Consider the following 13,924-nt stretch of genomic DNA (forward strand, 5'->3'; position numbering starts at 1 on the left):
TGCCATCATCTATCTTCCAAGGCAGGGGTCTTCAAATGTGGCCCTTTTATGACTTGTGGACTTCAACTCCCAGAATTCCTCAGCCAGCGTGCCTGGCTGAGGAATTCTGGGAGTTGAAGTCCACAAGTCATAAAAGGACCAAGTTTGAAGACCCCTGTTCCAAGGGATACTTTGGAAAGTTCTGCTATATGAGAGAGTTAGGACTCTCATAACATATATTATTTTTCTGGTTATTAATATATCAAAATGAAAAAAGTAAAATATTTTATATCAGGTAACCATCTGGATATATAGGTAAAGCTGGGGTATGTATAGGTAAAGCCTTTCTCCCTGTAGGAAAAAAAATACTCCAATCTCACAAGAGAGAAAAAGGTCCAGTCTCACAAGAGATAAACTAAATGAAATTTCATTATAAAAAAAGAAAAATATATGGAAGTCTTTTTTTCTTAATGAAAAAGCCTTGCATTAAAATGCAAATGTTCCGTGTTGGAAAAAAGATAAATTAAATAACTTTCCAGTTCATAGGCAGAACAAATGTGATAATTTAGATAAAGAAAATAAGAAAAAACTTAAAGAAAATACTGTGCTCCATAAAGACCACAAGATGGTGCTGGTCAGATACAAATTGATATTTTCTGATACAATTTCAGAAGTGATACTGAGGGGAGAGAATTTCAAATATTGCTAACAATTGCAAAATATTTCTAAGAAAAAAATGCTAAATTAATAAACACACATGAGACTGGATGAAAAAAAAAAGATAGTTATCCCCAATTTTAACTTTATTAGAATAAGAAACATTATACTTATCCCCATAAAAGAAATCTAGTATAAATCTCTGACAAGAGAAATCACTTATTTCTCTAGTCACCCAAAGTAAAGGTATTAATATTCTGATTTCTTGAATTTTCCCAGATTTTGGGGCTATTCCAACCTCTGGAAGCTATGGGAAATCATAATAAATTTGGCCTTCTCCATCCTTTCCATTAATTTCTGCCTTTTGCTTTTAAAAGAACCTAACCTTTTCTATCTCCACCAGACTTAAGGGCTGATGTAACTGGTTTTGTTTATATGATGGGCAACCAGCTATATTTTTAGGGACGTGTATTGCATGTCTGGAAATGAATCCTGCAATCTGGCAAACTAACTACATCCATCATAGTCCGTTCTCAGACTTTGTTAGAAATAACTGTATTGAAATTCCTGAATAAAAGTTTTGCTATTCAGTCTGTATGTGCTAATATCTAAAATATAAAAATGTTTTGCTACTAAACCCAGTTTATACATTTTACTAGTTATACCAAACTTTAGTTTTTAATTTTAAACTAGTTTTAAAATGTTTGTAACAAACTGAAAACCACCTACAGGTGCTAGGAGTCCTCCTCCTCCTCCTCCTCCCTTCTTCCTTCTCTTCTCCTCTCAATGTGAAATCACAGCTACTAGTTCTTCAACAGGAGAGAGCCTTCATACATATCAAGTTCTTCTCAAGAATCTAGGATGTCATAATGTGGTATAATATAATGCAACATATATGTTGATCCAACCAATGTGGCCATTTATGCGACAATATTTCAGTTTTGATTTTGTGATCATCTTCAATTGTCTATCTTCTCTTTTACTATTCCCTAGTATTGCCACATCAATTACCCACACTTTCTTCTTTTCAGTCACAGTTAAATCTGGTGTGCTGTGACTCAAGAGTTTATCAGTTTATATTTGGAAATTCTACAATATTGTAACCTGTTTCTTTTCAACTATATGTTCCCAGTTTTTTATTACTGGCACATGGTAATTTTTAAAGATATTCCAGTGAATCATTCTGATGACTATGTCGTTATTCTTCACAATCAGTTTGTTCAATCCTCTTGCATGAGCTGAGTGTATGATCTATTACCTGTTCTGTATCTTTGCACTTTGAATCATTTTTCAATTCGGTCCTTGACCACATAAGTTCAAGTAGTTTGTTCCTAAGCAGTCAAAATCAAGCCTGCAGTTTCTTTTTTTTAATGTTCCAGTATAAGTTATTGCCAGGTTTTATTGTTAACCACTCCTCCTTTGATCTTTATCCATTCCCCCATTGACCATGTAATGCTTTTCTTTGTCAGTCTCCAGTTCACATTTTTATCACATTATTTCAATATTCATGTTTTATTTCCTGTACATTCAGTAAGTTCCAAATTGTAACTTGCATCAATGCTTGTTCTTTGCTGTCTTCTACATAATCAGCCAAAAGCATCCTTTTCTTCTTTGATGGTCAGTTTGACTTGAAGTAAATCTCTGCATCCATTGCTATAGGACAGTTTATAATCTATCAATATCACTATGAGGATGTAATGTATAATAAACAATCATCGGTTTTCTTGTTTTTCAGTCCAAATTGTCCAGTTCAGCTTGACTCCAGTTAATAATTCTAGAGGTGCTCTGGGATAGACGGATGATGTTTGATGGTGTTAAAGGTATAGTTGCAGGATGTAAGATGTTCCAAGTAAGGGTGCCTTTTGCAACTGACTGATGGTGATTTTGTCAACGTTTCATACACTTGAGTCAGCTAAATAACATATCTTCCTTTAGTCCTGCAGCTACTGACCCTGGTTGCTCAGCCAACAGTTCTGAATCCTGAACCCCATTTGTCACCAGATGTCCAAGACCTAGAATGATCCTCATTGGCCCAGGTGATGACCAATCCAGTATGGGCTTCTGTAAATTACATCTCACCATATTATTTATGTGACAGGCACTCTTCATCTGCCTCCTCTGATGAGGCCTATCCAGTATAGTTGAACCTCTAATATAGCTCTCATCTTTCTTGGAGCACACAAGCCCCACAACCATGTCAAGATAGTATCTCCCAGGGGAGATTATTATTATTTTATAGTTTATTCACATGCTTCCCTGAGTGTCTGAATAGACACCTTGTTTTTGAGCAGATTTTAATCATATCTAAATTACCTGTTCTTAAAGATCTGTGATAATGTTAATAGCCCCTGTGGCTGAATTACTCTAGTACTGCTTTGAGACTGTGTACATGTAAAAATTGGTAGTGAATGCTAAGCTGTTGCATTCTTAAATGTGCTAAGTAGAAAAACAAGCCATGAGCTGTTTCTCAGTAAGTTAAACATAGCAAGCAAAATTGTTCTGTTTTGTTTTGGGTACTTAGCGCAAATCCCTTAATAATGTGTTTGAGTGCTAAAATCATTAATACATGTGCAATTCCCTGAGATGGGCTTGATTAAGTCATATGTGTATCTTCTAATTAAAAAAAATGACATTAGGCAAATGAGTGGCATTTCTAAGAAGAAAATTCAAGGATGACTCTCCTCCTTCCATCTCAGTTTAGCTTCCCTTTCCATCACAAAACATATTGGTGACTAGAACTGCCAAAGGGCAAATATAGTATTTCTGCAAAGCCTCAAATTCTGGGCCTCCTTAAAAACATTTCAGTATTCATTTGCTAATTTCATTGCTAATCAGGTGGTTGGTTGCCTGACTAATCCAGACAGTTAGGATGTGAAGGGCAGCTGGTGCTCTTATGTTAAGTACACCAACACAGGGGAAATGGGACTAATGTAAATCAACTTCTAGAGAGCTCAAAACAAAGTCTTAGAATGAGTGTCTAACCTTTTTTTCCTCCCAACTTTCTTTCTCTGCCTTTGTTAAGATAATATGGTATATTTGGGAGTCAAATCCAAACTGTTTACTTTATGATCCTGGAGAATGCACTTGTTTTCATTAAGAGCAGCTTTGGACACAACGCAGATGCCATTGAATGGAACAGGAAGTACGGTACATCACACTTCCTGTCTCCATTGCTTTTTTTCTCTAATCCCAAACATAACATTTGGAATTCTTATGTTAAGGGTGATCTAAGGATTATAGATACCAGCCACAGGGATAACTTGTGGATCTCTTCTTCCAAGCAGCTGATGTGTAATAATAAGATAAAGTCATAAGATGAAAATGTGAGAGACTTAAGTTGAATACTCTGCATTGCCCACATAATAATTATATCAGAAGAAGCTATCTGAATCGATTGCCAAACATCTTACAGATCATGATGAAATAACCCTGCTTGCAATATTAATCCTGAACTAGGTTTTGGCTGTAGATGAAGAAGAAAGCAAAGCAGTCTCATGCTCCAGGTCATAGATGGCATAATTCAATGCAGAGTCAACTGAGATTTCCAAAGAGGAATTTAATGAAAGCAAGGATAGGCCATTCCTCAGGCAAACAATCTGGTATTTATTTGAAAGTGACAAAATGGCACAGCTGGAGATGTGAACGAGAGTATGGTGCAAGGTAACAAAGAGATTATCACTCAGTGGCCAGCAAAAGGGTTAAGAAATTGGGGAGCAAGCAGCCACAATTAGGTATTAAAGATCTGGAGAACATGTTAAAAGGAGGGTCAAAATAGACTCATATCCTTTTAAGGAGACGGAAGTAACCTCCATTCAAGGGTATGCAATAATAACACCTATGCAAATCATCTTCTAGATCAACAGCCGGGTGCAAATTAAGTAAATTGATTTCCTAGGTAGAAATCATTTTCAATATGTTGCTAGTAACATCTATTATTATTATCACTACTATCACTCAATATAAATGAGGCAGTACCAATCACAGGATAATTTAAAAAAAAGACTAATGCTTGCCCTGCAAACTGGCTAAGCAGATGAAGCAGGAGCCCATTTTTCTGCTGAAAGACACACTTGAGTTTAATTGGAGTGGTTAACAAGCAGTTGAAGTCAGATTATTAACATCTGCTTTACACTGTTTGGCTGAGCTAGAATCTGGCATGTTTGTGAAGTTTGTTGAAAGTGGAGAAGATATAGAGGGAGCAGTCTGCATTCCTGGATCTGAACTCTGGCTTGCTTCTTTACAAGAGGTGGAGGGTTGACTCAACTCCCCTTGGGGCTTCCAGGCTTGTCTGAAGGTGATTATGTGACTGGTCTCCCCATTCCACCATGACCCCCCTCCCTTCGCTCCCAGATCATTGCAAGCAGGCAACTTCCTGTAAGCGTGAAAGATCATTACCTCAGTAGCTTGGCTCAAGGCACCCAAACTCTCTCGACTTCAAAGAGATTGTGATAATATTTGCTTCATAATGCCTCAGATAAACAGGGTGATTAGCGAAGGTGGGAATGCTAACTATCACCCCTGTGGCGAGAGATAAGCAGCCTGGTTTGGGGTTTCTTTGAAGTAATGTCCTATCATCATGTAGAGATCATTCTTTATGTCCAGCCAACTCGTTTGCTGGGAATGGTTTCCTCCTTAATTGTGGGATCACAGTTACGTGCTCAGTGAACCTGAAAATCAAGAAGTGTCAAGGCTGGGAAGAAAGCCACACTTTTCAAGCTGCTTAATTTGAAGTAGTCTCACTGAAGTGGCTGTGCAACCTAACATTAAAATGGAGGGAGGGATACAGCCAAAAGAAGTTGCCATCATGAAAAGTATGGCTGGGAAAGGAAAGGGACCAAAGCAGACCATCTTCTGTCTCTCTCTCTATTTATAGCACAGATCTTGACTAATGCCAAATAAAAAAAAAGATCACCTATTTGCAAATACTTCTTCATCTAAATTGCAGCAGGAACATTTCCTAAAAATGTTATTAGATACTGGCTGCTCCTTATGAAGCCCAGAAGAAAAGAACAGAAAAGTAGTTTTGAAAGCAAACTGAACAACTGATTAGTGAAAAAAAAAACAACCCTATGTATTATGACAATGATTTAATCTCAATCTCGGGCTGAGGGGGAACCCTGAAAGGAGAGGGAAAATTCCAGCCATTCATTGCAATTAACTTTATATAGATATAAGGTAACCCAAATTCTTATCTCGTGGTTAAGATAATACCCCCCTAAAAAACACCACATGGAGAATGAATTTAAACAGATAATTGGAGAACTGTATATTCATATCTTGAAGAATTCCGTATGAGCTCCTGATCCAATAAAATGCTGATGGTATTTTCCTTGTTGTTGTTCTTGTTATCCTAGTTGTTTCTTTGTGGAATCATACAGTTGGAAGAATTTTGCAGTCCATCCCCTACCTAGGATAAGTCTTTTCATACCATCTCAGACAAACAGCTTTCTAATCTTTGCTTGAAAACCTCCAGGGATAGACCACGAATAATTCCAAGAAGTTCTACAGTAGAACCTCATGGTCAGGAAATTCTTTATTATTTTGAGTTGGGAATCTCCTTCTGTAAATCGTCCAGCCATTGGTTCGTGTCTTATTCTTGGGACAAAAATACATCCACACCATCTTCCCTGTGATGCCCTTCAAGAATTGCAAGTCTGCTATCAGGTTTGTTCATTCAATCATTCAGCACTGAATTTAGCATCCAAATCCCTTACCATCTTTGTCACTCTTCTCAGCCTCCTTCTTAAGTCCAGAACTGAAATGCAATCTGACCAGTATAACATAGAGCAGAACTATCACTTCCCATGCTCTAAACACTGAACCTTTGTTCATGCTGCCCAAGGCTGTATTCATACTTTTGGCAGTTGCAGCACCACTGCTGGCTCAAGTTCAATTTGTGGTTTACCAAAACACTCAGATCTTCCTCAAAAGTATTATTGTCAAGCCAGTTATCACCTATTTTGTACTTGAGTATCTGTTGTTTCCTCTAAGTGCAGTACCTTACATATCTCACCATTGAACTACTTGTTGGATAGGATCCAATCTCAAGATCTTTTTGAACCTGGCGCCTGCAATTTCTCTGCACAGCAAATCTGATGAGGAGCCCTTATGTCTTGTCATCTACCTCATTTATGAACATGTTGAAGGGCACTGAGCCCCCAGGACAGAACCTCTGCATAAGCACCTTCATGTAAACATGAACCCAATATGTGAATGAATTTAACAAAATGAATATGGTTGCTCAACCAATTTTGAATCCATTTGATAGTGGGATCATTCATCTCTCACTGTTCCATTTTATTATGGTTGAGGCTGCATTCAATGTTATCAAATCCCTTACTGAAGTATCAGTTCACACACCCACAGCATTCCTTTGACCCACTAATCTAAGCACTGTGTTAAAAAAAAGTGCCAGATTTCCTGGCCAAGTCTTAAAAATAAATTCCAAAAAATGCTAAACTCATTTTCTAGGCTAGGATTTATTTAAGCTTGAGAAAACATCTTTATCGTAAATATGAATATAGTCAAACAAGGTAGTTGATTATTCATTTCCAATGTGAATGTCTAAGTGCCTTTTATAACTGTGGTTCTTCAAATTCACAGGGTTTTTTCCCCCCTACCCTCTCATGAGTTAATGAGATCTTTGGTGGCCTTGAAGATGAGTGGTTGTTGAATGATTACAGAACTACTGATTTTGGCCTGAGAACCTCAGACTCCTTACTGACTTCTCAAAGATGGTGGAAAGTAGAATTGTGACATGTCAGATTCAGAACTTTAAATTGTTTAGTATATAAATTATATGGTTATTACATAATCCAAATGACTATATAAGATTATATCAGACAGGATTGTTATCTTGAATGTCTCCCACATTAATTACATGCCCAGCTGAAAACAAAAAGTTATATCTTATGAATTATATTTGATTTAGTGCAGCATGGCTTTAAATTATTCAAAATTCATTCTTTTGATGAAATAAACCATATAGTCAACCGAAGAAGAAATATAGTTACAAAAAGGTACGTTCTCATGCAAGGCAAACAGGAATTCCACTGTATTCAGCCATTTGTTCAGAAACTGTTAAAGGTCAGAGGAACCTAAGTGGCAAATGAAGCAAAAGCAAGTGGACAGCCATTGACCATATTTGGAGAAGTTCCAAAATTCCTGAAAAACTATACCAATATAAACATGGATGACCAATCTTTTCATTCCCAAAGCCACATCTGGTGCCAGTTCAAGGATCAGGCATAACATGAACAACTGTGCACATGTATGAAGACATATATACATGCCTTCATCTCCTTCACGCCAAGCAGTATTTTCTCCTTATAATAAATACAGCTTAAGAGTACTGGTGTTTAAGTGCTATTAGCAATGGGAAACAAATGACTTGAAGCAAGAACATTTGGAAAGAGGCAAAAGCAATACTCTCAGTATAAAATAACTAATGGCAGTAAAAAATAACTCTCCTGAGCAAGGTCTTTGGAAGGGAGGGAAACCTCATTCCAGCAATTCTGCTGAAACAAGAAACCAACAGTTTTCCAATATCCAGCTGATAACTTTTAGATAGATATCAAGAAAAAGTGGATGTCACAGTAAATGCAGCTGGAGGCCAGTTAAGCTCCATTACCGACAATGGCAAATATCTTTTAAAAGAGAAAGAACAACTAAGAGTCTAAATGAAGAAGAATGTGAGATGATACTTACTGAAGGAGATATGTATAGTGTCTCCTCATTTCCCCTGTCATGTACTCATCATCATCAAAAGCTTCTCATTTTCATTCATTCAAAGGTGGAATTATGCAAGAGGGAAATTGCTTCATGCAAAGAAGTTCTCTGCATGATTTAGAATTCTGTTCTCACATAATTGTACATTCCATGGAGAATGCCACCTCTGTTTCCTCCAATCACTTTCAGATCAGCCGATCAAAGAAGTCCAGCTACACCTGCTTGATTAGGGTTTCAGATCTTATAAGAAATCTACTTCCATTCAAGTAACCGAGAATGCAACTGTGGCAGCTGGAGAGAATAAAGCACAGGATTGTGCGGACAGCATCATCCTTTATCCAGTTCAAGTCTCGTGTACTCAAGAAATGCCTAAAGAGGGCAATAGAACAGACGTCCTTCTGGAGTTTTCCTCTTTTCTAGACTTGTGGAAGTCACAAGTCCACATGCTTTCCAAGTAGCATTACGTCAATATGATTTTAATTATTTATATCTCGCCTTTATTGTTTTTACAAATAACTCAAGGCAGCGAACATATCCAATGCATCCTTTCTTCTCCTATTCAGGTTGCGCTGAGAGAGAGTGACTGGTCCAAGATCACCCAGCTAGCTTTCATGGCTAAGGTGGGACTTGAATTCCAGCTTTCTAGCCTCATGCCTTAACCACTAGACCAAACTGGCTCTGTATAAAAATAACAACAGAATGAATATATGGGCACATGAATTGAAGAAAGTTCATCTTGGCCCATGGTGGATGAGTCATATGCTTATGATAAGCCATCCAGTAATGGATAGGATGTTTGTTGTCTAATTCTAAGAACCCATGTGAATTATTTCTGGCTAATCAAGCTTTGCTGAGAACTCTGTCACAGTTCATGCAATTTTAATTATGTATGAACCATGGGAATGAATTTCCTTCCAAATATTTACGTTCTATATAGACATTTTTGACAGGGTTCCTTATAAAAACGCATATGTTCTTCCCTTTCTTTTTATCTGTAAGCAAAAAAAAAAGAGGAAAAAAGTGTTGACATCACTACCCAACATATATTTAAAGTTTGTATTTTTTTTTCTACATATGTTTTTCCTAAAGAAAGTTCTCTTGGCTTATGAAAACAAAGTGGCCTCTTTATCTCTTAGAGATGGCTAATTACAGACTATCTTCCAAATTCTGTAATTTTAAAAAGTGTTGTTATTGTGTTACCTTTCATGTATAATCACTGCTCAGTTATGAGAACGGTTTTGCACTGAGCTAGCAAAATTTACAATCCAGTAAGAAATAGAGCTTCTGCAACAGATGTGCTCATGGCACCTGCTATGATAAGTATTTATTTAGTCATCCAACTCTTTTTTCTAATATGGTGGAAGGCTCTCTGAAGTATTTGGGTGGCAGTTGCTTAGCAAGACCACCAAAGAAGCCTAAAAGTTTGAAGAGAGCTGTGGCTTGTAATTCCCTGAAAGAGGCAGCACTGCTTTTCCAACATATGTCCTGTAAATGGAGGCTTAGGCCGCAATCCAATCTCCCTAAAGAAAGAAGTCCTTGCCAAGTCCTTTGATTGCTATCCAACTTTCTTAATTCATATCACCACCTAGTCCAGCGTTATCATTTCCATAGCTGCTTAGAAAATTGATCAGATTCAGAAGTTTTCCCTCTTGTTTAGATTAAACAGAGAATGCAGAAGTGGTAGGATGACCAGGTGGATAAGATTCCAAGAATCTCTCATGTAAATAATTCCCTACATGAAACTGTGGCTCATTTATTACAGTGTGTGCTAATGTCTCAAGCTCTTTGAAGAGCTGTTACATAAATCTTTTAAACAGTGTTATCTTCTCTTGCACACAAACCATAATTTATTCTGAGGACTTCAAAAGGTCATCAGTTATCTCAGTTTCACTCTAGCCTGATGTGGCAATTATTGAAAACAGAAGCCTTTATCCAGTTGAGATTTTTACTTCACAGTTTTCAGCTGAAAATTTATAACCCCTCTCAAGTGAAAAATTCACATATTTTTATTTTTAAAAAGCTAAGCGACTTCTGTTCCTCACAGTTTAATATGGTATTAGCTACCTATTTTCCCCTACCAGAAGCTTCACTTGGGAAATGTGGGATGGGGAGACTAAGTCTTGGTGTGATTACACAAAATGTGTTAGTCATATGGAATGTTTTGTATGTTTGAGTGTGTATGTGTAAGTGTATGTGAACAGAGGAAAGTTATTTTGCCATTTTCCTTAATTTCTAACTTGGTTCAATATATTTTGGGAAATAAAATAAAAACGGTGGTTTTTATATAAAAGATCCTCATAAAACTGTACAATTTGGCAATTGCACTAGAAAAGAAGTTTGAGGTCATTTATGGTCCACTGTCAAAAGTCATCCATGCCTGCCCTACAACTCCAGTTTTCAATATCTCCCATATGACATTTTAATACATACTCATTTTGCAATTTTCTCATACTTTAATACAAGTTTTGAGCAAATAAGATAACTATGAACTTGAAAGGAAGATAAACTAAATTTAAGATGATACACCCTGCTCCCTCAACCCAAAAAAAAGATTACACAGAAAATATTTGATTATTTACATTACTGATTTGGAAAAAGAAGGGAGGGAAAGAAGGGGAGGGGAAAGTGAAGGGGGACAGAGGGAGGGAGGGATGAAGGAAGGAAGGAAGGAAGGAAGGAAGGAAGGAAGGAAGGAAGGAAGGAAGGAAGGAAGGAAGGAAGGAAGGAAGGAAGGAGAGAGGGAGGGAGGGAGGGAGGGAGGGAGGGAAGGATGAGAGAGAGAGGAAGGAAAGAGAGGGGGGAAATAAGCAAAGTTTCTGACGCACACTGCCAGCTTCCCACAAGGAAGTTCAATCCAGAAGTAGATAAGAAGTCAGGAGTCATGTTCAAGGTTTCTTGACACCTTCTCACAAGTCAATAGGTAAGTCTGGGAATTTGCATGGAAAGAGTCAATGGGGATCATGGCACCAAGGCTGATGGAGGGAGCCTGATGGAGGGTATGGATTGGCAACTTCCTTCTAGGAAAGTTTGCACAAAGAAAGTAAATGGGGAACTTTGCAGGGTAGGTTGCAACTTGCTCATGTAAATCTTTCCAACCCACAAACTCTTTGCCAGTCCCTTTGCAGTCATGCTGCACAAATCAGCCTTGATTCAGTGGGTCATGAGTTGTCTAGTATAGTATATAGAAGGCTGATAGGTAAATTGATTTTTCAGACAGAAGCTGTATTAGACAGTCCTGCTTTCAAACTTTTCAGTGATCTGCTAAGCATTCAGGCACTTAGACAGCATTGCATCTGTCTATGCTTATAGTTTGAGTTTCCTTTTTATATGCAAAGGGTAAATGTTCTGAAATCCATCTCAGAGGAAGTTGAATAAATATACAGCTTGAGGGGGAAGAAAAATTAAAAAGTAAAGCATAAAACGTAAATAAGGCATCTTCACACAAAGAGGGATTTGCCAAGTGAGACTGAAAAAAGAAATCAGTAATGACTGAAAAAAATTTTAACGGCCCCCATTTAACAAATAACACCTCCTGTGTTTAAATATTTAATGTGAAGTCATGGATTTATCGCCAGTGGGTTATTATCTTTACAGTTTGTATGACAGGAATACTCATATTCACCAACAAAGACAACAGGAATTCCTCCAGGTGCTAATAGAAGATAGCTTGGCTTGCTGCTTCACTAATCTACTAATTACAGAATCCCTCAGGTAAAACAATGTCATTAATCTGATTAAATTATTTATAGGGAAGGAAAGCTAAATCTTATTAGGCCTTCAGAATTTTGGATGTCATACTACTGTATGAATGACATTTTGGCATGGTTGATTGTCATATTAACTGTCAAAGAACTTAGATACTCGTTTTAGGAGTTGGATCCACCTTTTTAGGCTTCGGATAGCCAATGATATACCAGCATGTAATTTGTAAATCGTCTTTTAAGGTCCTGAAACTGTAGCATTGTTGAAACTAAGTATCAATGCCTGAATAAGAGACCACTAGGAGCATGTAAATATTTCACCAGAACAAGAAGTTGTTGCTTTCCCATGACTTAATGACTTCCCCATAACTTAAGCATTTCAACAACTAAAGTAATACATTGAAAGTAAAGGTTTCCCCTGTCCAGTTGTCTCCAACTCTAAGGAGCAGTGCTCATCTCTTGTTTCCTAGTTAAGGGAGCCAGTGTTGTTCAAAGATGCTTTCATAGTCATGTAGCTGGCACGACTATACACAAAGGTGCACAGAACATTGTTACCTTCCCACTGAAGTGCTAGCTATTTATCTATTTGCATTTGCATGTTTCCATACTGCTAGTTTGGCAGGAGCTGGGGCAGGAATTGGAACTCACTCTCTCATGTATTTGGGTCTTGAACTGCAAACTTTCCAGTTGACAAGCCCAGCATCTATTACAAGCAGATTATATGGGAAGACACTGGCCTCTCATGGAAGAATTGCCTGGGTTTCAGTATATTCCTTGTATTCAGCCACAGGTAGCTAGAAAGTAACCATCAGATAACATTTATATAGATTGGAAGCTATCTAAAGGGCTGGGGGAAATAAACAGATCTTCCCATCCATCTCCAGTTTCCATTTCAATTAAAAGTGAGTATAATCATTGAATAGGAAAAAACAATGACTCAAAAGGCCGGAAGCACAATCAAGAATTTGCTAGGGAATCAATTTTCTAAAGGGAAAGCAATATCATGTTGATAAACAGTTCAACTACATTTACTATTTTTTTTTCACCAACCATTTCACAGAGAACCAAAATGAAGGTTCAGAAGTCTGAAGCATTTTTCAACCATGAAGAATCTTGAATGGAAGTTGGGCTCCTGCACCTTTTAAATTTTGGAGTCCTCTTGCAGGGCCTGATAAAACAGGGGTTCTTTCCCTTGTAAGCATTGCTTCCGAATAGAATACACACCAAAGGAAAATCCTCAGTAATGCCATGAGGTTTTAAAAGTATTTTCTATGGGAAATGTCTCACACCGAGTCCTGCTTCAACTACCTAATGCCATATATGTAACAAAATGAGTAGGTTTATAGCCATTTGTTACACTTAAGAAGTTGCAAATAGTAAGATCCTGGTATCGGACATTTGGTTTGCCTCATGACGTCAAGACACATATTTCAGCTTCGGCCCCCTACTCCAAAGATGCCTACAGCAGATACTAAACTGTACTTCTTCAGCCCATTTGTATGCCTCAATAATTCAGCCAAATCAGGGAAATGCCTGTGTAGTGACTGTATGGTGTGCTTCAGGACTGATACAAAGCTGATAAAACTCTGATTTCAGAATTTGTCTACAGATGTTTTCAGAGCCAACCTTGTTTCAAATACTATGCAATTACTCTGAAGACTATGGTAGCAAGTTTTACATTGCATACTATATTAGATACAGATGTGGAAAAGATGAGCCTAAAATATATGTGTACAATATATGTGTATAGAACACACACATAGAGATATACATCAAATAACAAACGTACATGATCATGATCAGATGAACAAACATCTGAGCCAAAAAGCACAATGGAATTTATTCCCCATCAAGCCTCA

The sequence above is a fragment of the Protobothrops mucrosquamatus genome, unplaced genomic scaffold (genome assembly GCF_001527695.2).
Source record: "Protobothrops mucrosquamatus isolate PMUCROS unplaced genomic scaffold, P.Mucros_1.0 scaffold91, whole genome shotgun sequence".
Classification (NCBI taxonomy): Eukaryota; Metazoa; Chordata; class Lepidosauria; order Squamata; family Viperidae; genus Protobothrops; species Protobothrops mucrosquamatus.